General features: G+C 67.5%; 10 non-coding genes across 10 annotated transcripts; all 10 read left to right on the forward strand.

Moving 5' to 3' along the window:
- The first annotated feature begins 1,461 nt into the window (after positions 1-1,461).
- LOC141412639 (5S ribosomal RNA) lies at positions 1,462-1,580 on the forward strand. Its single transcript, XR_012437481.1, has one exon. It is a non-coding gene; the product is annotated as a 5S ribosomal RNA (ribosomal RNA).
- Positions 1,581-3,727: 2,147 nt separating this feature from the next.
- Positions 3,728-3,846, forward strand: LOC141411607 (5S ribosomal RNA). The gene has a single exon (XR_012436447.1). It is a non-coding gene; the product is annotated as a 5S ribosomal RNA (ribosomal RNA).
- A 2,141-nt stretch (positions 3,847-5,987) lies between these two features.
- On the forward strand, positions 5,988-6,106 carry LOC141411608 (5S ribosomal RNA). The gene has a single exon (XR_012436448.1). It is a non-coding gene; the product is annotated as a 5S ribosomal RNA (ribosomal RNA).
- A 2,141-nt stretch (positions 6,107-8,247) lies between these two features.
- On the forward strand, positions 8,248-8,366 carry LOC141411610 (5S ribosomal RNA). The gene has a single exon (XR_012436450.1). It is a non-coding gene; the product is annotated as a 5S ribosomal RNA (ribosomal RNA).
- Positions 8,367-10,519: 2,153 nt separating this feature from the next.
- Positions 10,520-10,638, forward strand: LOC141412392 (5S ribosomal RNA). The gene has a single exon (XR_012437232.1). It is a non-coding gene; the product is annotated as a 5S ribosomal RNA (ribosomal RNA).
- A 2,145-nt stretch (positions 10,639-12,783) lies between these two features.
- Positions 12,784-12,902, forward strand: LOC141412471 (5S ribosomal RNA). The gene has a single exon (XR_012437311.1). It is a non-coding gene; the product is annotated as a 5S ribosomal RNA (ribosomal RNA).
- Positions 12,903-15,052: 2,150 nt separating this feature from the next.
- Positions 15,053-15,171, forward strand: LOC141411611 (5S ribosomal RNA). Its single transcript, XR_012436451.1, has one exon. It is a non-coding gene; the product is annotated as a 5S ribosomal RNA (ribosomal RNA).
- A 2,153-nt stretch (positions 15,172-17,324) lies between these two features.
- LOC141412393 (5S ribosomal RNA) lies at positions 17,325-17,443 on the forward strand. The gene has a single exon (XR_012437233.1). It is a non-coding gene; the product is annotated as a 5S ribosomal RNA (ribosomal RNA).
- A 2,151-nt stretch (positions 17,444-19,594) lies between these two features.
- On the forward strand, positions 19,595-19,713 carry LOC141412798 (5S ribosomal RNA). Its single transcript, XR_012437640.1, has one exon. It is a non-coding gene; the product is annotated as a 5S ribosomal RNA (ribosomal RNA).
- Positions 19,714-21,870: 2,157 nt separating this feature from the next.
- On the forward strand, positions 21,871-21,989 carry LOC141411612 (5S ribosomal RNA). The gene has a single exon (XR_012436452.1). It is a non-coding gene; the product is annotated as a 5S ribosomal RNA (ribosomal RNA).
- Positions 21,990-22,342: the final 353 nt, after the last annotated feature.

Here is a 22,342-nt window from a genome sequence, read left to right on the forward strand (position 1 = left end):
CACTCCTCAGTCAGCTCAAGGACCGGGGCCACCTGGCCTTCGGGGTCACATGGGCTTGGGCACGACGGAAGGGACCGCTTGCCCCCGTGGAACAGACATTCTCCCCGTGGACAACCTCAGGTGCCGGGACCCTCTGCTCCGCCTTGGAAAACCCACCTTCTGCAATGTATGCCCAACGCAATCAGGCCGAGCAGATTGACCCCCTCGGCCCGGCCCCAGTGTGTGATGGGGCTCTGTGCGTGAGGGCTTGCTCTTCCCCATCTACACCAGGCACGGCATCTAACACACACACACACACCACGCAGAGACACCCAGACCACGCACGCACGCACGGGGACGCACCCTCCTCTCCCCCACCCCACACACTAGCAGCCGAAGGACAACAGGGTATGGCTGGGGCCTGAGCGGGAACAAGCGAAGCCTTGGTTTGCGGCCCCTCGGCCAACTGCATCAGGATTTTTGTCTGGGCTCGGAGGCCAGAGGATCTCTGCCATTTGCTAGCAGGGCCAGGGATGGCAGGAGGGTGGGTACGGGGCTCAGCCAGGGCCAGTTCTGCTGGCACGATCCTGTAGCACGTGGCCGCGTAGCACGGGGCCGGGTCTGAAGGAGGCCAAGCAGGGGCACAAGACCCAGCAGCGGCACAGGGAAGAGGCCCAGGGCACCCAGGAGCAGACGAGACCCGGGAGTCGTGCGTGCTTGGCGTGGCCGCGGGCCCCGTGACGCCCGAGGACTCGAGTGCTCAGCCCCGTGTAGTGGCCGCGAAGGCCTGCCTGGGAGAAACGCCCCGGGAGGCCGGCAGGAACCCGGGATCGGAAGGGATGTGGAGGGGCCCCGGGTCGGAGGAGATGGCTTTGGCTGTGTTTGGTTTTGTTTCTTCTTCCCAAGATCCCGGGTGTGAAAGGGGCCAGAGGTGAAGTCCTGGGCTGGAAAGCCTCACGATTCAGCCCCGCAGCCCCAGGCCCTGAGTGTGGAGGAGGGCGGAGCGGGTCGGCGAAGGGCGCGGCTGCCGTTTTCCTGATGGGCTGGAGGGGCAGTGGCGCTTTCCGGACGAAGAGGACCGGAAGGGTCCCCGAGACCTCCGCTGGGAGCCACGCACCCACCCAAGGATACGGCTCCAGGAGGCGACAGAGGAGGGCGGCTGCTTGCCCTGGCCCGAGCTGTGCGTCCCCCGCCTTGGCCACAGCAGTGGACATTCCCAGAAGAACAAGCGCCCGAGAGCACTGAGAAATTTTCCCCCGAGAAAACTTGACCCTCGTCCTGGCAGCAGGACACCTCGGGAAGAAAGCCACCCAGCGGCCACCTGGGCGAGACCGGCTGCCCGAGCAGGCGCGCGGGGCCTCTGGCCGCTGGCCCCGGGCTGCCAGCCCCCACCCGGACTCCCAGCCTTGCCAAGAGAGCAGCGTGGAGATGCACGCCGGGGCCCTCGGCAGGCTCTTGGGGCTCCCGGAGGCGGCGGCTAGCATCTACGGCCATACCACCCTGAACGCGCCCGATCTCGTCTGATCTCGGAAGCTAAGCAGGGTCGGGCCTGGTTAGTACTTGGATGGGGGACCGCCTGGGAATACCGGGTGCTGTAGGCTTTTGCTCCTCCCTCCCTCGCTGCTCCTTTTGTCTTCGGGGACTTCGCCACCACCCCCCCCACCACCACCACCACCCCCAGCACCACCACCACCACCACCACCACAACGACACACCGTGACCACGACCCCGACCCCGTCCGGGCCACCCGCCAGACCCACGCACACCGAATCCTCACAGCTACGTCCCCGAATCCTCTCCCCTCCCCACACTCTCCTGGGGCGCGCGCCCGCGACACGGGTCACCAGCGAGGTTGGTCCCAGGCCACGTTGGGGACCGCTCCCCACCTGCCCTCCAGGCGGGCGGGGAGGGACGTGCGGAAGCCATGAGAAAGTGGGTCCTGCACCCCAGCGGGCCCCACAGCGGGACGCGCCACACCTGGGCTCGCCACAAGGTGGTGCACTGGGTCCAGGGCAAGACGCCAGGGGACAGAGAAGCAGGGAGCCTCAGTCGGGTGCTGCTCCACGTCGCGCTCCGTCGCTCAATCCAAGACAGGGCAGCCAGCGCGGGACCTCTACGTGGGATCCCGCCTCCCACGGCAGAGCCTGCGGTCACAGGGACAGAGGGCGCAGGCCGCCAGAGCTCCGGATGCCAGCGGCAGCTCCCAGTCCCGCTCAAAGGGAGGGAGTGCCGCCGCTGGCGCCCAGTCGCCTGTGCCACCCTCCGGGTCTCAAAGCACTCCTCAGTCAGCTCAAGGACCGGGGCCACCTGGCCTTCGGGGTCACATGGGCTTGGGCACGACGGAAGGGACCGCTTGCCCCCGTGGAACAGACATTCTCCCCGTGGACAACCTCAGGTGCCGGGACCCTCTGCTCCGCCTTGGAAAACCCACCTTCTGCAATGTATGCCCAACGCAATCAGGCCGAGCAGATTGACCCCCTCGGCCCGGCCCCAGTGTGTGATGGGGCTCTGTGTGTGAGGGCTTGCTCTTCCCCACCTACACCAGGCACGGCATCTAACACACACACACACACACACACACAAACCACGCAGAGACACCCAGACCACGCACGCACGCACGGGGACGCACCCTCCTCTCCCCCACCCCACACACGAGCAGCCGAAGGACAAGAGGGTATGGCTGGGGCCTGAGCGGGAACAAGCGAAGCCTTGGTTTGCGGCCCCTCGGCCAACTGCATCAGGATTTTTGTCTGGGCTCGGAGGCCAGAGGATCTCTGCCATTTGCTAGCAGGGCCAGGGATGGCAGGAGGGTGGGTACGGGGCTCAGCCAGGGCCAGTTCTGCTGGCACGATCCTGTAGCACGTGGCCGCGTAGCACGGGGTCGGGTCTGAAGGAGGCCAAGCAGGGGCACAAGACCCAGCAGCGGCACAGGGAAGAGGCCCAGGGCACCCAGGAGCAGACGAGACCCGGGAGTCGTGCGTGCTTGGCGTGGCCGCGGGCCCCGTGACGCCCGAGGACTCGAGTGCTCAGCCCCGTGTAGTGGCCGCGAAGGCCTGCCTGGGAGAAACGCCCCGGGAGGCCGGCAGGAACCCGGGATCGGAAGGGATGTGGAGGGGCCCCGGGTCGGAGGAGATGGCTTTGGCTGTGTTTGGTTTTGTTTCTTCTTCCCAAGATCCCGGGTGTGAAAGGGGCCAGAGGTGAAGTGCTGGGCTGGAAAGCCTCACGATTCAGCCCCGCAGCCCCAGGCCCTGAGTGTGGAGGAGGGTGGAGCGGGTCGGCGAAGGGCGCGGCTGCCGTTTTCCTGATGGGCTGGAGGGGCAGTGGCGCTTTCCGGACGAAGAGGACCGGAAGGGTCCCCGAGACCTCCGCTGGGAGCCACGCACCCACCCAAGGATACGGCTCCAGGAGGCGACGGAGGAGGGCGGCTGCTTGCCCTGGCCCGAGCTGTGCGTCCCCCGCCTTGGCCACAGCAGTGGACATTCCCAGAAGAACAAGCGCCCGAGAGCACTGAGAAATTTTCCCCCGAGAAAACTTGACCCTCGTCCTGGCAGCAGGACACCTCGGGAAGAAAGCCACCCAGCGGCCACCTGGGCGAGACCGGCTGCCCGAGCAGGCGCGCGGGGCCTCTGGCCGCTGGCCCCGGGCTGCCAGCCCCCACCCGGACTCCCAGCCGTGCCAGGAGAGCAGCGTGGAGACGCACGCCGGGGCCCTCGGCAGGCTCTTGGGGCTCCCGGAGGCGGCGGCGAGCGTCTACGGCCATACCACCCTGAACGCGCCCGATCTCGTCTGATCTCGGAAGCTAAGCAGGGTCGGGCCTGGTTAGTACTTGGATGGGAGACCGCCTGGGAATACCGGGTGCTGTAGGCTTTTGCTCCTCCCTCCCTCGCTGCTCCTTTTGTCTTCGGGGACTTCGCCACCACCCCCCCACCACCACCACCACCCCCAGCACCACCACCACCACCACCACAACGACCCACCGTGACCACGACCCCGACCCCGTCCGGGCCACCCGCCAGACCCACGCACACCGAATCCTCACAGCTACGTCCCCGAATCCTCTCCCCTCCCCACACTCTCCTGGGGCGCGCGCCCGCGACACGGGTCCCCAGCGAGGTTGGTCCCAGGCCACGTTGGGGACCGCTCCCCAACTGCCCTCCATGCGGGCGGGGAGGGACGTGCGGAAGCCATGAGAAAGTGGGTCCTGCACCCCAGCGGGCCCCACAGCGGGACGCGCCACACCTGGGCTCGCCACAAGGTGGTGCACTGGGTCCAGGGCAAGACGCCAGGGGACAGAGAAGCAGGGAGCCTCAGTCGGGTGCTGCTCCACGTCGCGCTCCGTCGCTCAACCCAAGACAGGGCAGCCAGCGCGCGACCTCTACGTGGGATCCCGCCTCCCACGGCAGAGCCTGCGGTCACAGGGACAGAGGGCGCAGGCCGCCAGAGCTCCGGATGCCAGCGGCAGCTCCCCGTCCCGCTCAAAGGGAGGGAGGGCCGCCGCTGGCGCCCAGTCGCCTGTGCCACCCTCAGGGTCTCAAAGCACTCCTCAGTCAGCTCAAGGACCGGGGCCACCTGGCCTTCGGGGTCACATGGGCTTGGGCACGACGGAAGGGACCGCTTGCCCCCGTGGAACAGACATTCTCCCCGTGGACAACCTCAGGTGCCGGGACCCTCTGCTCCGCCTTGGAAAACCCACCTTCTGCAATGTATGCCCAACGCAATCAGGCCGAGCAGATTGACCCCCTCGGCCCGGCCCCAGTGTGTGATGGGGCTCTGTGCGTGAGGGCTTGCTCTTCCCCACCTACACCAGGCACGGCATCTAACACACACACACACACACACACACACCAGGCAGAGACACCCAGACCACGCACGCACGCACGGGGATGCACCCTCCTATCCCCCACCCCACACACGAGCAGCCGAAGGACAAGAGGGTATGGCTGGGGCCTGAGCGGGAACAAGCGAAGCCTTGGTTTGCGGCCCCTCGGCCAACTGCATCAGGATTTTTGTCTGGGCTCGGAGGCCAGAGGATCTCTGCCATTTGCTAGCAGGGCCAGGGATGGCAGGAGGGTGGGTACGGGGCTCAGCCAGGGCCAGTTCTGCTGGCACGATCCTGTAGCACGTGGCCACGTAGCACGGGGCCGGGTCTGAAGGAGGCCAAGCAGGGGCACAAGACCCAGCAGCGGCACAGGGAAGAGGCCCAGGGCACCCAGGAGCAGACGAGACCCGGGAGTCGTGCGTGCTTGGCGTGGCCGCGGGCCCCGTGACGCCCGAGGACTCGAGTGCTCAGCCCCGTGTAGTGGCCGCGAAGGCCTGCCTGGGAGAAACGCCCCGGGAGGCCGGCAGGAACCCGGGATCGGAAGGGATGTGGAGGGGCCCCGGGTCGGAGGAGATGGCTTTGGCTGTGTTTGGTTTTGTTTCTTCTTCCCAAGATCCCGGGTGTGAAAGGGGCCAGAGGTGAAGTCCTGGGCTGGAAAGCCTCACGATTCAGCCCCGCAGCCCCAGGCCCTGAGTGTGGAGGAGGGCGGAGCGGGTCGGCGAAGGGCGCGGCTGCCGTTTTCCTGATGGGCTGGAGGGGCAGTGGCGCTTTCCGGACGAAGAGGACCGGAAGGGTCCCCGAGACCTCCGCTGGGAGCCACGCACCCACCCAAGGATACGGCTCCAGGAGGCGACGGAGGAGGGCGGCTGCTTGCCCTGGCCCGAGCTGTGCGTCCCCCGCCTTGGCCACAGCAGTGGACATTCCCAGAAGAACAAGCGCCCGAGAGCACTGAGAAATTTTCCCCCGAGAAAACTTGACCCTCGTCCTGGCAGCAGGACACCTCGGGAAGAAAGCCACCCAGCGGCCACCTGGGCGAGACCGGCTGCCCGAGCAGGCGCGCGGGGCCTCTGGCCGCTGGCCCCGGGCTGCCAGCCCCCACCCGGACTCCCAGCCGTGCCAGGAGAGCAGCGTGGAGACGCACGCCGGGGCCCTCGGCAGGCTCTTGGGGCTCCCGGAGGCGGCGGCGAGCGTCTACGGCCATACCACCCTGAACGCGCCCGATCTCGTCTGATCTCGGAAGCTAAGCAGGGTCGGGCCTGGTTAGTACTTGGATGGGAGACCGCCTGGGAATACCGGGTGCTGTAGGCTTTTGCTCCTCCCTCCCTCGCTGCTCCTTTTGTCTTCGGGGACTTCGCCACCACCCCCCCACCACCACCACCACCCCCAGCACCACCACCACCACCACCACAACGACCCACCGTGACCACGACCCCGACCCCGTCCGGGCCACCCGCCAGACCCACGCACACCGAATCCTCACAGCTACGTCCCCGAATCCTCTCCCCTCCCCACACTCTCCTGGGGCGCGCGCCCGCGACACGGGTCCCCAGCGAGGTTGGTCCCAGGCCACGTTGGGGACCGCTCCCCAACTGCCCTCCATGCGGGCGGGGAGGGACGTGCGGAAGCCATGAGAAAGTGGGTCCTGCACCCCAGCGGGCCCCACAGCGGGACGCGCCACACCTGGGCTCGCCACAAGGTGGTGCACTGGGTCCAGGGCAAGACGCCAGGGGACAGAGAAGCAGGGAGCCTCAGTCGGGTGCTGCTCCACGTCGCGCTCCGTCGCTCAACCCAAGACAGGGCAGCCAGCGCGCGACCTCTACGTGGGATCCCGCCTCCCACGGCAGAGCCTGCGGTCACAGGGACAGAGGGCGCAGGCCGCCAGAGCTCCGGATGCCAGCGGCAGCTCCCCGTCCCGCTCAAAGGGAGGGAGGGCCGCCGCTGGCGCCCAGTCGCCTGTGCCACCCTCAGGGTCTCAAAGCACTCCTCAGTCAGCTCAAGGACCGGGGCCACCTGGCCTTCGGGGTCACATGGGCTTGGGCACGACGGAAGGGACCGCTTGCCCCCGTGGAACAGACATTCTCCCCGTGGACAACCTCAGGTGCCGGGACCCTCTGCTCCGCCTTGGAAAACCCACCTTCTGCAATGTATGCCCAACGCAATCAGGCCGAGCAGATTGACCCCCTCGGCCCGGCCCCAGTGTGTGATGGGGCTCTGTGCGTGAGGGCTTGCTCTTCCCCACCTACACCAGGCACGGCATCTAACACACACACACACACACACACACACCAGGCAGAGACACCCAGACCACGCACGCACGCACGGGGATGCACCCTCCTATCCCCCACCCCACACACGAGCAGCCGAAGGACAAGAGGGTATGGCTGGGGCCTGAGCGGGAACAAGCGAAGCCTTGGTTTGCGGCCCCTCGGCCAACTGCATCAGGATTTTTGTCTGGGCTCGGAGGCCAGAGGATCTCTGCCATTTGCTAGCAGGGCCAGGGATGGCAGGAGGGTGGGTACGGGGCTCAGCCAGGGCCAGTTCTGCTGGCACGATCCTGTAGCACGTGGCCACGTAGCACGGGGCCGGGTCTGAAGGAGGCCAAGCAGGGGCACAAGACCCAGCAGCGGCACAGGGAAGAGGCCCAGGGCACCCAGGAGCAGACGAGACCCGGGAGTCGTGCGTGCTTGGCGTGGCCGCGGGCCCCGTGACGCCCGAGGACTCGAGTGCTCAGCCCCGTGTAGTGGCCGCGAAGGCCTGCCTGGGAGAAACGCCCCGGGAGGCCGGCAGGAACCCGGGATCGGAAGGGATGTGGAGGGGCCCCGGGTCGGAGGAGATGGCTTTGGCTGTGTTTGGTTTTGTTTCTTCTTCCCAAGATCCCGGGTGTGAAAGGGGCCAGAGGTGAAGTCCTGGGCTGGAAAGCCTCACGATTCAGCCCCGCAGCCCCAGGCCCTGAGTGTGGAGGAGGGCGGAGCGGGTCGGCGAAGGGCGCGGCTGCCGTTTTCCTGATGGGCTGGAGGGGCAGTGGCGCTTTCCGGACGAAGAGGGCCGGAAGGGTCCCCGAGACCTCCGCTGGGAGCCACGCACCCACCCAAGGATACGGCTCCAGGAGGCGACGGAGGAGGGCGGCTGCTTGCCCGGGCCCGAGCTGTGCGTCCCCCGCCTTGGCCACAGCAGTGGACATTCCCAGAAGAACAAGCGCCCGAGAGCACTGAGAAATTTTCCCCCGAGAAAACTTGACCCTCGTCCTGGCAGCAGGACACCTCGGGAAGAAAGCCACCCAGCGGCCACCTGGGCGAGACCGGCTGCCCGAGCAGGCGCCCGGGGCCTCTGGCCGCTGGCCCCGGGCTGCCAGCCCCCACCCGGACTCCCAGCCGTGCCAAGAGAGCAGCGTGGAGATGCACGCCGGGGCCCTCGGCAGGCTCTTGGGGCTCCCGGAGGCGGCGGCTAGCGTCTACGGCCATACCACCCTGAACGCGCCCGATCTCGTCTGATCTCGGAAGCTAAGCAGGGTCGGGCCTGGTTAGTACTTGGATGGGAGACCGCCTGGGAATACCGGGTGCTGTAGGCTTTTGCTCCTCCCTCCCTCGCTGCTCCTTTTGTCTTCGGGGACTTCGCCACCACCCCCCCCACCACCACCACCACCCCCAGCACCACCACCACCACCACCACCACAACGACCCACCGTGACCACGACCCCGACCCCGTCCGGGCTACCCGCCAGACCCACGCACACCGAATCCTCACAGCTACGTCCCCGAATCCTCTCCCCTCCCCACACTCTCCTGGGGCACGCGCCCGCGACACGGGTCACCAGCGAGGTTGGTCCCAGGCCACGTTGGGGACCGCTCCCCAACTGCCCTCCAGGCGGGCGGGGAGGGACGTGCGGAAGCCATGAGAAAGTGGGTCCTGCACCCCAGCGGGCCCCACAGCGGGACGCGCCACACCTGGGCTCGCCACAAGGTGGTGCACTGGGTCCAGGGCAAGACGCCAGGGGACAGAGAAGCAGGGAGCCTCAGTCGGGTGCTGCTCCACGTCGCGCTCCGTCGCTCAACTCAAGACAGGGCAACCAGCGCGCGACCTCTACGTGGGATCCCGCCTCCCACGGCAGAGCCTGCGGTCACAGGGACAGAGGGCGCAGGCCGCCAGAGCTCCGGATGCCAGCGGCAGCTCCCCGTTCCGCTCAAAGGGAGGGAGGGCCGCCGCTGGCGCCCAGTCGCCTGTGCCACCCTCCGGGTCTCAAAGCACTCCTCAGTCAGCTCAAGGACCGGGGCCACCTGGCCTTCGGGGTCACATGGGCTTGGGCACGACGGAAGGGACCGCTTGCCCCTGTGGAACAGACATTTTCCCCGTGGACAACCTCAGGTGCCGGGACCCTCTGCTCCGCCTTGGAAAACCCACCTTCTGCAATGTATGCCCAACGCAATCAGGCCGAGCAGATTGACCCCCTCGGCCCGGCCCCAGTGTGTGATGGGGCTCTGTGCGTGAGGGCTTGCTCTTCCCCACCTACACCAGGCACGGCATCTAACACACACACACACACACACACACACACACACACCACGCAGAGACACCCAGACCACGCACGCACGCACGGGGACGCACCCTCCTCTCCCCCACCCCACACACGAGCAGCCGAAGGACAAGAGGGTATGGCTGGGGCCTGAGCGGGAACAAGCGAAGCCTTGGTTTGCGGCCCCTCGGCCAACTGCATCAGGATTTTTGTCTGGGCTCGGAGGCCAGAGGATCTCTGCCATTTGCTAGCAGGGCCAGGGATGGCAGGAGGGTGGGTACGGGGCTCAGCCAGGGCCAGTTCTGCTGGCAAGATCCTGTAGCACGTGGCCGCGTAGCACGGGGCCGGGTCTGAAGGAGGCCAAGCAGGGGCACAAGACCCAGCAGCGGCACAGGGAAGAGGCCCAGGACACCCAGGAGCAGACGAGACCCGGGAGTCGTGCGTGCTTGGCGTGGCCGCGGGCCCCGTGATGCACGAGGACTCGAGTGCTCAGCCCCGTGTAGTGGCCGCGAAGGCCTGCCTGGGAGAAACGCCCCGGGAGGCCTGCAGGAACCCGGGATCGGAAGGGATGTGGAGGGGCCCCGGGTCGGAGGAGATGGCTTTGTCTGTGTTTGGTTTTGTTTCTTCTTCCCAAGATCCCGGGTGTGAAAGGGGCCAGAGGTGAAGTCCTGGGCTGGAAAGCCTCACGATTCAGCCCGGCAGCCCCAGGCCCTGAGTGTGGAGGAGGGCGGAGCGGGTCGGCGAAGGGCGCGGCTGCCGTTTTCCTGATGGGCTGGAGGGGCAGTGGCGCTTTCCGGACGAAGAGGACCAGAAGGGTCCCCGAGACCTCCGCTGGGAGCCACGCACCCACCCAAGGATACGGCTCCAGGAGGCGACGGAGGAGGGCGGCTGCTTGCCCTGGCCCGAGCTGTGCGTCCCCCGCCTTGGCCACAGCAGTGGACATTCCCAGAAGAACAAGCGCCCGAGAGCACTGAGAAATTTTCCCCCGAGAAAACTTGACCCTCGTCCTGGCAGCAGGACACCTCGGGAAGAAAGCCACCCAGCGGCCACCTGGGCGAGACCGGCTGCCCGAGCAGGCGCGCGGGGCCTCTGGCCGCTGGCCCCGGGCTGCCAGCCCCCACCCGGACTCCCAGCCGTGCCAGGAGAGCAGCGTGGAGACGCACGCCGGGGCCCTCGGCAGGCTCTTGGGGCTCCCGGAGGCGGCGGCTAGCGTCTACGGCCATACCACCCTGAACGCGCCCGATCTCGTCTGATCTCGGAAGCTAAGCAGGGTCGGGCCTGGTTAGTACTTGGATGGGGGACCGCCTGGGAATACCGGGTGCTGTAGGCTTTTGCTCCTCCCTCCCTCGCTGCTCCTTTTGTCTTCGGGGACTTCGCCACCACCCCCCCCACCACCACCACCACCCCCAGCACCACCACCACCACCACCACCACAACGACCCACCGTGACCACGACCCCGACCCCGTCCGGGCCACCCGCCAGACCCACGCACACCGAATCCTCACAGCTACGTCCCCGAATCCTCTCCCCTCCCCACACTCTCCTGGGGCGCGCGCCCGCGACACGGGTCCCCAGCGAGGTTGGTCCCAGGCCACGTTGGGGACCGCTCCCCAACTGCCCTCCATGCGGGCGGGGAGGGACGTGCGGAAGCCATGAGAAAGTGGGTCCTGCACCCCAGCGGGCCCCACAGCGGGACGCGCCACACCTGGGCTCGCCACAAGGTGGTGCACTGGGTCCAGGGCAAGACGCCAGGGGACAGAGAAGCAGGGAGCCTCAGTCGGGTGCTGCTCCACGTCGCGCTCCGTCGCTCAACCCAAGACAGGGCAGCCAGCGCGCGACCTCTACGTGGGATCCCGCCTCCCACGGCAGAGCCTGCGGTCACAGGGACAGAGGGCGCAGGCCGCCAGAGCTCCGGATGCCAGCGGCAGCTCCCCGTCCCGCTCAAAGGGAGGGAGGGCCGCCGCTGGCGCCCAGTCGCCTGTGCCACCCTCCGGGTCTCAAAGCACTCCTCAGTCAGCTCAAGGACCGGGGCCACCTGGCCTTCGGGGTCACATGGGCTTGGGCACGACGGAAGGGACCGCTTGCCCCCGTGGAACAGACATTCTCCCCGTGGACAACCTCAGGTGCCGGGACCCTCTGCTCCGCCTTGGAAAACCCACCTTCTGCAATGTATGCCCAACGCAATCAGGCCGAGCAGATTGACCCCCTCGGCCCGGCCCCAGTGTGTGATGGGGCTCTGTGCGTGAGGGCTTGCTCTTCCCCACCTACACCAGGCACGGCATCTAACACACACACACACACACACACACACCAGGCAGAGACACCCAGACCACGCACGCACGCACGGGGATGCACCCTCCTATCCCCCACCCCACACACGAGCAGCCGAAGGACAAGAGGGTATGGCTGGGGCCTGAGCGGGAACAAGCGAAGCCTTGGTTTGCGGCCCCTCGGCCAACTGCATCAGGATTTTTGTCTGGGCTCGGAGGCCAGAGGATCTCTGCCATTTGCTAGCAGGGCCAGGGATGGCAGGAGGGTGGGTACGGGGCTCAGCCAGGGCCAGTTCTGCTGGCACGATCCTGTAGCACGTGGCCACGTAGCACGGGGCCGGGTCTGAAGGAGGCCAAGCAGGGGCACAAGACCCAGCAGCGGCACAGGGAAGAGGCCCAGGGCACCCAGGAGCAGACGAGACCCGGGAGTCGTGCGTGCTTGGCGTGGCCGCGGGCCCCGTGACGCCCGAGGACTCGAGTGCTCAGCCCCGTGTAGTGGCCGCGAAGGCCTGCCTGGGAGAAACGCCCCGGGAGGCCGGCAGGAACCCGGGATCGGAAGGGATGTGGAGGGGCCCCGGGTCGGAGGAGATGGCTTTGGCTGTGTTTGGTTTTGTTTCTTCTTCCCAAGATCCCGGGTGTGAAAGGGGCCAGAGGTGAAGTCCTGGGCTGGAAAGCCTCACGATTCAGCCCCGCAGCCCCAGGCCCTGAGTGTGGAGGAGGGCGGAGCGGGTCGGCGAAGGGCGCGGCTGCCGTTTTCCTGATGGGCTGGAGGGGCAGTGGCGCTTTCCGGACGAAGAGGACCGGAAGGGTCCCCGAGACCTCCGCTGGGAGCCACGCACCCACCCAAGGATACGGCTCCAGGAGGCGACGGAGGAGGGCGGCTGCTTGCCCTGGCCCGAGCTGTGCGTCCCCCGCCTTGGCCACAGCAGTGGACATTCCCAGAAGAACAAGCGCCCGAGAGCACTGAGAAATTTTCCCCCGAGAAAACTTGACCCTCGTCCTGGCAGCAGGACACCTCGGGAAGAAAGCCACCCAGCGGCCACCTGGGCGAGACCGGCTGCCCGAGCAGGCGCGCGGGGCCTCTGGCCGCTGGCCCCGGGCTGCCAGCCCCCACCCGGACTCCCAGCCGTGCCAGGAGAGCAGCGTGGAGACGCACGCCAGGGCCCTCGGCAGGCTCTTGGGGCTCCCGGAGGCGGCGGCTAGCGTCTACGGCCATACCACCCTGAACGCGCCCGATCTCGTCTGATCTCGGAAGCTAAGCAGGGTCGGGCCTGGTTAGTACTTGGATGGGAGACCGCCTGGGAGTACCGGGTGCTGTAGGCTTTTGCTCCTCCCTCCCTCGCTGCTCCTTTTGTCTTCGGGGACTTCGCCACCACCCCCCCACCACCACCACCACCCCCAGCACCACCACCATCACCACCACCACAACGACCCACCGTGACCACGACCCCGACCCCGTCCGGGCCACCCGCCAGACCCACGCACACCGAATCCTCACAGCTACGTCCCCGAATCCTCTCCCCTCCCCACACTCTCCTGGGGCGCGCGCCCGCGACACGGGTCACCAGCGAGGTTGGTCCCAGGCCACGTTGGGGACCGCTCCCCAACTGCCCTCCAGGCGGGCGGGGAGGGACGTGCGGAAGCCATGAGAAAGTGGGTCCTGCACCCCAGCGGGCCCCACAGCGGGACGCGCCACACCTGGGCTCGCCACAAGGTGGTGCACTGGGTCCAGGGCAAGACGCCAGGGGACAGAGAAGCAGGGAGCCTCAGTCGGGTGCTGCTCCACGTCGCGCTCCGTCGCTCAACCCAAGACAGGGCAGCCAGCGTGCGACCTCTACGTGGGATCCCGCCTCCCACGGCAGAGCCTGCGGTCACAGGGACAGAGGGCGCAGGCCGCCAGAGCTCCGGATGCCAGCGGCAGCTCCCCGTCCCGCTCAAAGGGAGGGAGGGCCGCCGCTGGCGCCCAGTCGCCTGTGCCACCCTCCGGGTCTCAAAGCACTCCTCAGTCAGCTCAAGGACCGGGGCCACCTGGCCTTCGGGGTCACATGGGCTTGGGCACGACGGAAGGGACCGCTTGCCCCCGTGGAACAGACATTCTCCCCGTGGACAACCTCAGGTGCCGGGACCCTCTGCTCCGCCTTGGAAAACCCACCTTCTGCAATGTATGCCCAACGCAATCAGGCCGAGCAGATTGACCCCCTCGGCCCGGCCCCAGTGTGTGATGGGGCTCTGTGCGTGAGGGCTTGCTCTTCCCCACCTACACCAGGCACGGCATCTAACACACACACACACACACACACACACACACACCACGCAGAGACACCCAGACCACGCACGCACGCACGGGGACGCACCCTCCTCTCCCCCACCCCACACACGAGCAGCCGAAGGACAAGAGGGTATGGCTGGGGCCTGAGCGGGAACAAGCGAAGCCTTGGTTTGCGGCCCCTCGGCCAACTGCATCAGGATTTTTGTCTGGGCTCGGAGGCCAGAGGATCTCTGCCATTTGCTAGCAGGGCCAGGGATGGCAGGAGGGTGGGTACGGGGCTCAGCCAGGGCCAGTTCTGCTGGCACGATCCTGTAGCACGTGGCCGCGTAGCACGGGGTCGGGTCTGAAGGAGGCCAAGCAGGGGCACAAGACCCAGCAGCGGCACAGGGAAGAGGCCCAGGGCACCCAGGAGCAGACGAGACCCGGGAGTCGTGCGTGCTTGGCGTGGCCGCGGGCCCCGTGACGCCCGAGGACTCGAGTGCTCAGCCCCGTGTAGTGGCCGCGAAGGCCTGCCTGGGAGAAACGCCCCGGGAGGCCGGCAGGAACCCGGGATCGGAAGGGATGTGGAGGGGCCCCGGGTCGGAGGAGATGGCTTTGGCTGTGTTTGGTTTTGTTTCTTCTTCCCAAGATCCCGGGTGTGAAAGGGGCCAGAGGTGAAGTCCTGGGCTGGAAAGCCTCACGATTCAGCCCCGCAGCCCCAGGCCCTGAGTGTGGAGGAGGGCGGAGCGGGTCGGCGAAGGGCGCGGCTGCCGTTTTCCTGATGGGCTGGAGGGGCAGTGGCGCTTTCCGGACGAAGAGGACCGGAAGGGTCCCCGAGACCTCCGCTGGGAGCCACGCACCCACCCAAGGATACGGCTCCAGGAGGCGACGGAGGAGGGCGGCTGCTTGCCCTGGCCCGAGCTGTGCGTCCCCCGCCTTGGCCACAGCAGTGGACATTCCCAGAAGAACAAGCGCCCGAGAGCACTGAGAAATTTTCCCCCGAGAAAACTTGACCCTCGTCCTGGCAGCAGGACACCTCGGGAAGAAAGCCACCCAGCGGCCACCTGGGCGAGACCGGCTGCCCGAGCAGGCGCCCGGGGCCTCTGGCCGCTGGCCCCGGGCTGCCAGCCCCCACCCGGACTCCCAGCCATGCCAAGAGAGCAGCGTGGAGATGCACGCCGGGGCCCTCGGCAGGCTCTTGGGGCTCCCGGAGGCGGCGGCTAGCGTCTACGGCCATACCACCCTGAACGCGCCCGATCTCGTCTGATCTCGGAAGCTAAGCAGGGTCGGGCCTGGTTAGTACTTGGATGGGAGACCGCCTGGGAATACCGGGTGCTGTAGGCTTTTGCTCCTCCCTCCCTCGCTGCTCCTTTTGTCTTCGGGGACTTCGCCACCACCCCCCCCACCACCACCACCACCCCCAGCACCACCACCACCACCACCACCACAACGACCCACCGTGACCACGACCCCGACCCCGTCCGGGCTACCCGCCAGACCCACGCACACCGAATCCTCACAGCTACGTCCCCGAATCCTCTCCCCTCCCCACACTCTCCTGGGGCACGCGCCCGCGACACGGGTCACCAGCGAGGTTGGTCCCAGGCCACGTTGGGGACCGCTCCCCAACTGCCCTCCAGGCGGGCGGGGAGGGACGTGCGGAAGCCATGAGAAAGTGGGTCCTGCACCCCAGCGGGCCCCACAGCGGGACGCGCCACACCTGGGCTCGCCACAAGGTGGTGCACTGGGTCCAGGGCAAGACGCCAGGGGACAGAGAAGCAGGGAGCCTCAGTCGGGTGCTGCTCCACGTCGCGCTCCGTCGCTCAACTCAAGACAGGGCAACCAGCGCGCGACCTCTACGTGGGATCCCGCCTCCCACGGCAGAGCCTGCGGTCACAGGGACAGAGGGCGCAGGCCGCCAGAGCTCCGGATGCCAGCGGCAGCTCCCCGTCCCGCTCAAAGGGAGGGAGGGCCGCCGCTGGCGCCCAGTCGCCTGTGCCACCCTCCGGGTCTCAAAGCACTCCTCAGTCAGCTCAAGGACCGGGGCCACCTGGCCTTCGGGGTCACATGGGCTTGGGCACGACGAAAGGGACCGCTTGCCCCTGTGGAACAGACATTTTCCCCGTGGACAACCTCAGGTGCCGGGACCCTCTGCTCCGCCTTGGAAAACCCACCTTCTGCAATGTATGCCCAACGCAATCAGGCCGAGCAGATTGACCCCCTCGGCCCGGCCCCAGTGTGTGATGGGGCTCTGTGCGTGAGGGCTTGCTCTTCCCCACCTACACCAGGCACGGCATCTAACACACACACACACACACACACACACACACACACCACGCAGAGACACCCAGACCACGCACGCACGCACGGGGACGCACCCTCCTCTCCCCCACCCCACACACGAGCAGCCGAAGGACAAGAGGGTATGGCTGGGGCCTGAGCGGGAACAAGCGAAGCCTTGGTTTGCGGCCCCTCGGCCAACTGCATCAGGATTTTTGTCTGGGCTCGGAGGCCAGAGGATCTCTGCCATTTGCTAGCAGGGCCAGGGATGGCAGGAGGGTGGGTACGGGGCTCAGCCAGGGCCAGTTCTGCTGGCAAGATCCTGTAGCACGTGGCCGCGTAGCACGGGGCCGGGTCTGAAGGAGGCCAAGCAGGGGCACAAGACCCAGCAGCGGCACAGGGAAGAGGCCCAGGACACCCAGGAGCAGACGAGACCCGGGAGTCGTGCGTGCTTGGCGTGGCCGCGGGCCCCGTGATGCACGAGGACTCGAGTGCTCAGCCCCGTGTAGTGGCCGCGAAGGCCTGCCTGGGAGAAACGCCCCGGGAGGCCTGCAGGAACCCGGGATCGGAAGGGATGTGGAGGGGCCCCGGGTCGGAGGAGATGGCTTTGTCTGTGTTTGGTTTTGTTTCTTCTTCCCAAGATCCCGGGTGTGAAAGGGGCCAGAGGTGAAGTCCTGGGCTGGAAAGCCTCACGATTCAGCCCCGCAGCCCCAGGCCCTGAGTGTGGAGGAGGGCGGAGCGGGTCGGCGAAGGGCGCGGCTGCCGTTTTCCTGATGGGCTGGAGGGGCAGTGGCGCTTTCCGGACGAAGAGGACCAGAAGGGTCCCCGAGACCTCCGCTGGGAGCCACGCACCCACCCAAGGATACGGCTCCAGGAGGCGACGGAGGAGGGCGGCTGCTTGCCCTGGCCCGAGCTGTGCGTCCCCCGCCTTGGCCACAGCAGTGGACATTCCCAGAAGAACAAGCGCCCGAGAGCACTGAGAAATTTTCCCCCGAGAAAACTTGACCCTCGTCCTGGCAGCAGGACACCTCGGGAAGAAAGCCACCCAGCGGCCACCTGGGCGAGACCGGCTGCCCGAGCAGGCGCGCGGGGCCTCTGGCCGCTGGCCCCGGGCTGCCAGCCCCCACCCGGACTCCCAGCCGTGCCAGGAGAGCAGCGTGGAGACGCACGCCGGGGCCCTCGGCAGGCTCTTGGGGCTCCCGGAGGCGGCGGCTAGCGTCTACGGCCATACCACCCTGAACGCGCCCGATCTCGTCTGATCTCGGAAGCTAAGCAGGGTCGGGCCTGGTTAGTACTTGGATGGGGGACCGCCTGGGAATACCGGGTGCTGTAGGCTTTTGCTCCTCCCTCCCTCGCTGCTCCTTTTGTCTTCGGGGACTTCGCCACCACCCCCCCCCCCACCACCACCACCCCCAGCACCACCACCACCACCACCACCACAACGACCCACCGTGACCACGACCCCGACCCCGTCCGGGCCACCCGCCAGACCCACGCACACCGAATCCTCACAGCTACGTCCCCGAATCCTCTCCCCTCCCGACACTCTCCTGGGGCGCGCGCCCGTGACACGGGTCACCAGCGAGGTTGGTCCCAGGCCACGTTGGGGACCGCTCCCCAACTGCCCTCCAGGTGGGCGGGGAGGGACGTGCGGAAGCCATGAGAAAGTGGGTCCTGCACCCCAGCGGGCCCCACAGCGGGACGCGCCACACCTGGGCTCGCCACAAGGTGGTGCACTGGGTCCAGGGCAAGACGCCAGGGGACAGAGAAGCAGGGAGCCTCAGTCGGGTGCTGCTCCACGTCGCGCTCCGTCGCTCAACCCAAGACAGGGCAGCCAGCGTGCGACCTCTACGTGGGATCCCGCCTCCCACGGCAGAGCCTGCGGTCACAGGGACAGAGGGCGCAGGCCGCCAGAGCTCCGGATGCCAGCGGCAGCTCCCCGTCCCGCTCAAAGGGAGGGAGGGCCGCCGCTGGCGCCCAGTCGCCTGTGCCACCCTCCGGGTCTCAAAGCACTCCTCAGTCAGCTCAAGGACCGGGGCCACCTGGCCTTCGGGGTCACATGGGCTTGGGCACGACGGAAGGGACCGCTTGCCCCCGTGGAACAGACATTCTCCCCGTGGACAACCTCAGGTGCCGGGACCCTCTGCTCCGCCTTGGAAAACCCACCTTCTGCAATGTATGCCCAACGCAATCAGGCCGAGCAGATTGACCCCCTCGGCCCGGCCCCAGTGTGTGATGGGGCTCTGTGCGTGAGGGCTTGCTCTTCCCCACCTACACCAGGCACGGCATCTAACACACACACACACACACACACACACACACACCACGCAGAGACACCCAGACCACGCACGCACGCACGGGGACGCACCCTCCTCTCCCCCACCCCACACACGAGCAGCCGAAGGACAAGAGGGTATGGCTGGGGCCTGAGCGGGAACAAGCGAAGCCTTGGTTTGCGGCCCCTCGGCCAACTGCATCAGGATTTTTGTCTGGGCTCGGAGGCCAGAGGATCTCTGCCATTTGCTAGCAGGGCCAGGGATGGCAGGAGGGTGGGTACGGGGCTCAGCCAGGGCCAGTTCTGCTGGCACGATCCTGTAGCACGTGGCCGCGTAGCACGGGGTCGGGTCTGAAGGAGGCCAAGCAGGGGCACAAGACCCAGCAGCGGCACAGGGAAGAGGCCCAGGGCACCCAGGAGCAGACGAGACCCGGGAGTCGTGCGTGCTTGGCGTGGCCGCGGGCCCCGTGACGCCCGAGGACTCGAGTGCTCAGCCCCGTGTAGTGGCCGCGAAGGCCTGCCTGGGAGAAACGCCCCGGGAGGCCGGCAGGAACCCGGGATCGGAAGGGATGTGGAGGGGCCCCGGGTCGGAGGAGATGGCTTTGGCTGTGTTTGGTTTTGTTTCTTCTTCCCAAGATCCCGGGTGTGAAAGGGGCCAGAGGTGAAGTCCTGGGCTGGAAAGCCTCACGATTCAGCCCCGCAGCCCCAGGCCCTGAGTGTGGAGGAGGGCGGAGCGGGTCGGCGAAGGGCGCGGCTGCCGTTTTCCTGATGGGCTGGAGGGGCAGTGGCGCTTTCCGGACGAAGAGGGCCGGAAGGGTCCCCGAGACCTCCGCTGGGAGCCACGCACCCACCCAAGGATACGGCTCCAGGAGGCGACGGAGGAGGGCGGCTGCTTGCCCTGGCCCGAGCTGTGCGTCCCCCGCCTTGGCCACAGCAGTGGACATTCCCAGAAGAACAAGCGCCCGAGAGCACTGAGAAATTTTCCCCCGAGAAAACTTGACCCTCGTCCAGGCAGCAGGACACCTCGGGAAGAAAGCCACCCAGCGGCCACCTGGGCGAGACCGGCTGCCCGAGCAGGCGCGCGGGGCCTCTGGCCGCTGGCCCCGGGCTGCCAGCCCCCACCCGGACTCCCAGCCGTGCCAGGAGAGCAGCGTGGAGACGCACGCCGGGGCCCTCGGCAGGCTCTTGGGGCTCCCGGAGGCGGCGGCTAACGTCTACGGCCATACAACCCTGAACGCGCCCGATCTCGTCTGATCTCGGAAGCTAAGCAGGGTCGGGCCTGGTTAGTACTTGGATGGGAGACCGCCTGGGAATACCGGGTGCTGTAGGCTTTTGCTCCTCCCTCCCTCGCTGCTCCTTTTGTCTTCGGGGACTTCGCCACCACCCCCCCACCACCACCACCACCCCCAGCACCACCACCACCACCACCACAACGACCCACCGTGACCACGACCCCGACCCCGACCGGGCCACCCGCCAGACCCACGCACACCGAATCCTCACAGCTACGTCCCCGAATCCTCTCCCCTCCCCACACTCTCCTGGGGCGCGCGCCCACGACACGGGTCACCAGCGAGGTTGGTCCCAGGCCACGTTGGGGACCGCTCCCCAACTGCCCTCCAGGCGGGCGGGGAGGGACGTGCGGAAGCCATGAGAAAGTGGGTCCTGCACCCCAGCGGGCCCCACAGCGGGACGCGCCACACCTGGGCTCGCCACAAGGTGGTGCACTGGGTCCAGGGCAAGACGCCAGGGGACAGAGAAGCAGGGAGCCTCAGTCGGGTGCTGCTCCACGTCGCGCTCCGTCGCTCAACCCAAGACAGGGCAGCCAGCGCGCGACTTCTACGTGGGATCCCGCCTCCCACGGCAGAGCCTGCGGTCACAGGGACAGAGGGCGCAGGCCACCAGAGCTCCGGATGCCAGCGGCAGCTCCCCGTCCCGCTCAAAGGGAGGGAGGCCCGCCGCTGGCGCCCAGTCGCCTGTGCCACCCTCCGGGTCTCAAAGCACTCCTCAGTCAGCTCAAGGACCGGGGCCACCTGGCCTTCGGGGTCACATGGGCTTGGGCACGACGGAAGGGACCGCTTGCCCCCGTGGAACAGACATTCTCCCCGTGGACAACCTCAGGTGCCGGGACCCTCTGCTCCGCCTTGGAAAACCCACCTTCTGCAATGTATGCCCAACGCAATCAGGCCGAGCAGATTGACCCCCTCGGCCCGGCCCCAGTGTGTGATGGGGCTCTGTGCGTGAGGGCTTGCTCTTCCCCACCTACACCAGGCACGGCATCTAACACACACACACACACACACACGCACACACACACACACACACCACGCAGAGACACCCAGACCACGCACGCACGCACGGGGACGCACCCTCCTCTCCCCCACCCCACACACGAGCAGCCGAAGGACAAGAGGGTATGGCTGGGGCCTGAGCGGGAACAAGCGAAGCCTTGGTTTGCGGCCCCTCGGCCAACTGCATCAGGATTTTTGTCTGGGCTCGGAGGCCAGAGGATCTCTGCCATTTGCTAGCAGGGCCAGGGACGGCAGGAGGGTGGGTACGGGGCTCAGCCAGGGCCAGTTCTGCTGGCACGATCCTGTAGCACGTGGCCGCGTAGCACGGGGTCGGGTCTGAAGGAGGCCAAGCAGGGGCACAAGACCCAGCAGCGGCACAGGGAAGAGGCCCAGGGCACCCAGGAGCAGACGAGACCCGGGAGTCGTGCGTGCTTGGCGTGGCCGCGGGCCCCGTGACGCCCGAGGACTCGAGTGCTCAGCCCCGTGTAGTGGCCGCGAAGGCCTGCCTGGGAGAAATGCCCCGGGAGGCCGGCAGGAACCCGGGATCGGAAGGGATGTGGAGGGGCCCCGGGTCGGAGGAGATGGCTTTGGCTGTGTTTGGTTTTGTTTCTTCTTCCCAAGATCCCGGGTGTGAAAGGGGCCAGAGGTGAAGTCCTGGGCTGGAAAGCCTCACGATTCAGCCCCGCAGCCCCAGGCCCTGAGTGTGGAGGAGGGCGGAGCGGGTCGGCGAAGGGCGCGGCTGCCGTTTTCCTGATGGGCTGGAGGGGCAGTGGCGCTTTCCGGACGAAGAGGGCCGGAAGGGTCCCCGAGACCTCCGCTGGGAGCCACGCACCCACCCAAGGATACGGCTCCAGGAGGCGACGGAGGAGGGCGGCTGCTTGCCCTGGCCCGAGCTGTGCGTCCCCCGCCTTGGCCACAGCAGTGGACATTCCCAGAAGAACAAGCGCCCGAGAGCACTGCGAAATTTTCCCCCGAGAAAACTTGACCCTCGTCCTGGCAGCAGGACACCTCGGGAAGAAAGCCACCCAGCGGCCACCTGGGCGAGACCGGCTGCCCGAGCAGGCGCGCGGGGCCTCTGGCCGCTGGCCCCGGGCTGCCAGCCCCCACCCGGACTCCCAGCCGTGCCAGGAGAGCAGCGTGGAGACGCACGCCGGGGCCCTCGGCAGGCTCTTGGGGCTCCCGGAGGCGGCGGCTAGCGTCTACGGCCATACCACCCTGAACGCGCCCGATCTCGTCTGATCTCGGAAGCTAAGCAGGGTCGGGCCTGGTTAGTACTTGGATGGGAGACCGCCTGGGAATACCGGGTGCTGTAGGCTTTTGCTCCTCCCTCCCTCGCTGCTCCTTTTGTCTTCGGGGACTTCGCCACCACCCCCCCCACCACCACCAACCCCAGCACCACCACCACCACCACAACGACCCACCGTGACCACGACCCCGACCCCGTCCGGGCCACCCGCCAGACCCACGCACACCGAATCCTCACAGCTACGTCCCCGAATCCTCTCCCCTCCCCACACTCTCCTGGGGCGCACGCCCGCGACACGGGTCACCAGCGAGGTTGGTCCCAGGCCACGTTGGGGACCGCTCCCCAACTGCCCTCCAGGCGGGCGGGGAGGGACGTGCGGAAGCCATGAGAAAGTGGGTCCTGCACCCCAGCGGGCCCCACAGC

This window comes from Castor canadensis, chromosome 10 (genome assembly GCF_047511655.1).
Source record: "Castor canadensis chromosome 10, mCasCan1.hap1v2, whole genome shotgun sequence".
In the NCBI taxonomy this organism is placed as follows: domain Eukaryota; kingdom Metazoa; phylum Chordata; class Mammalia; order Rodentia; family Castoridae; genus Castor; species Castor canadensis.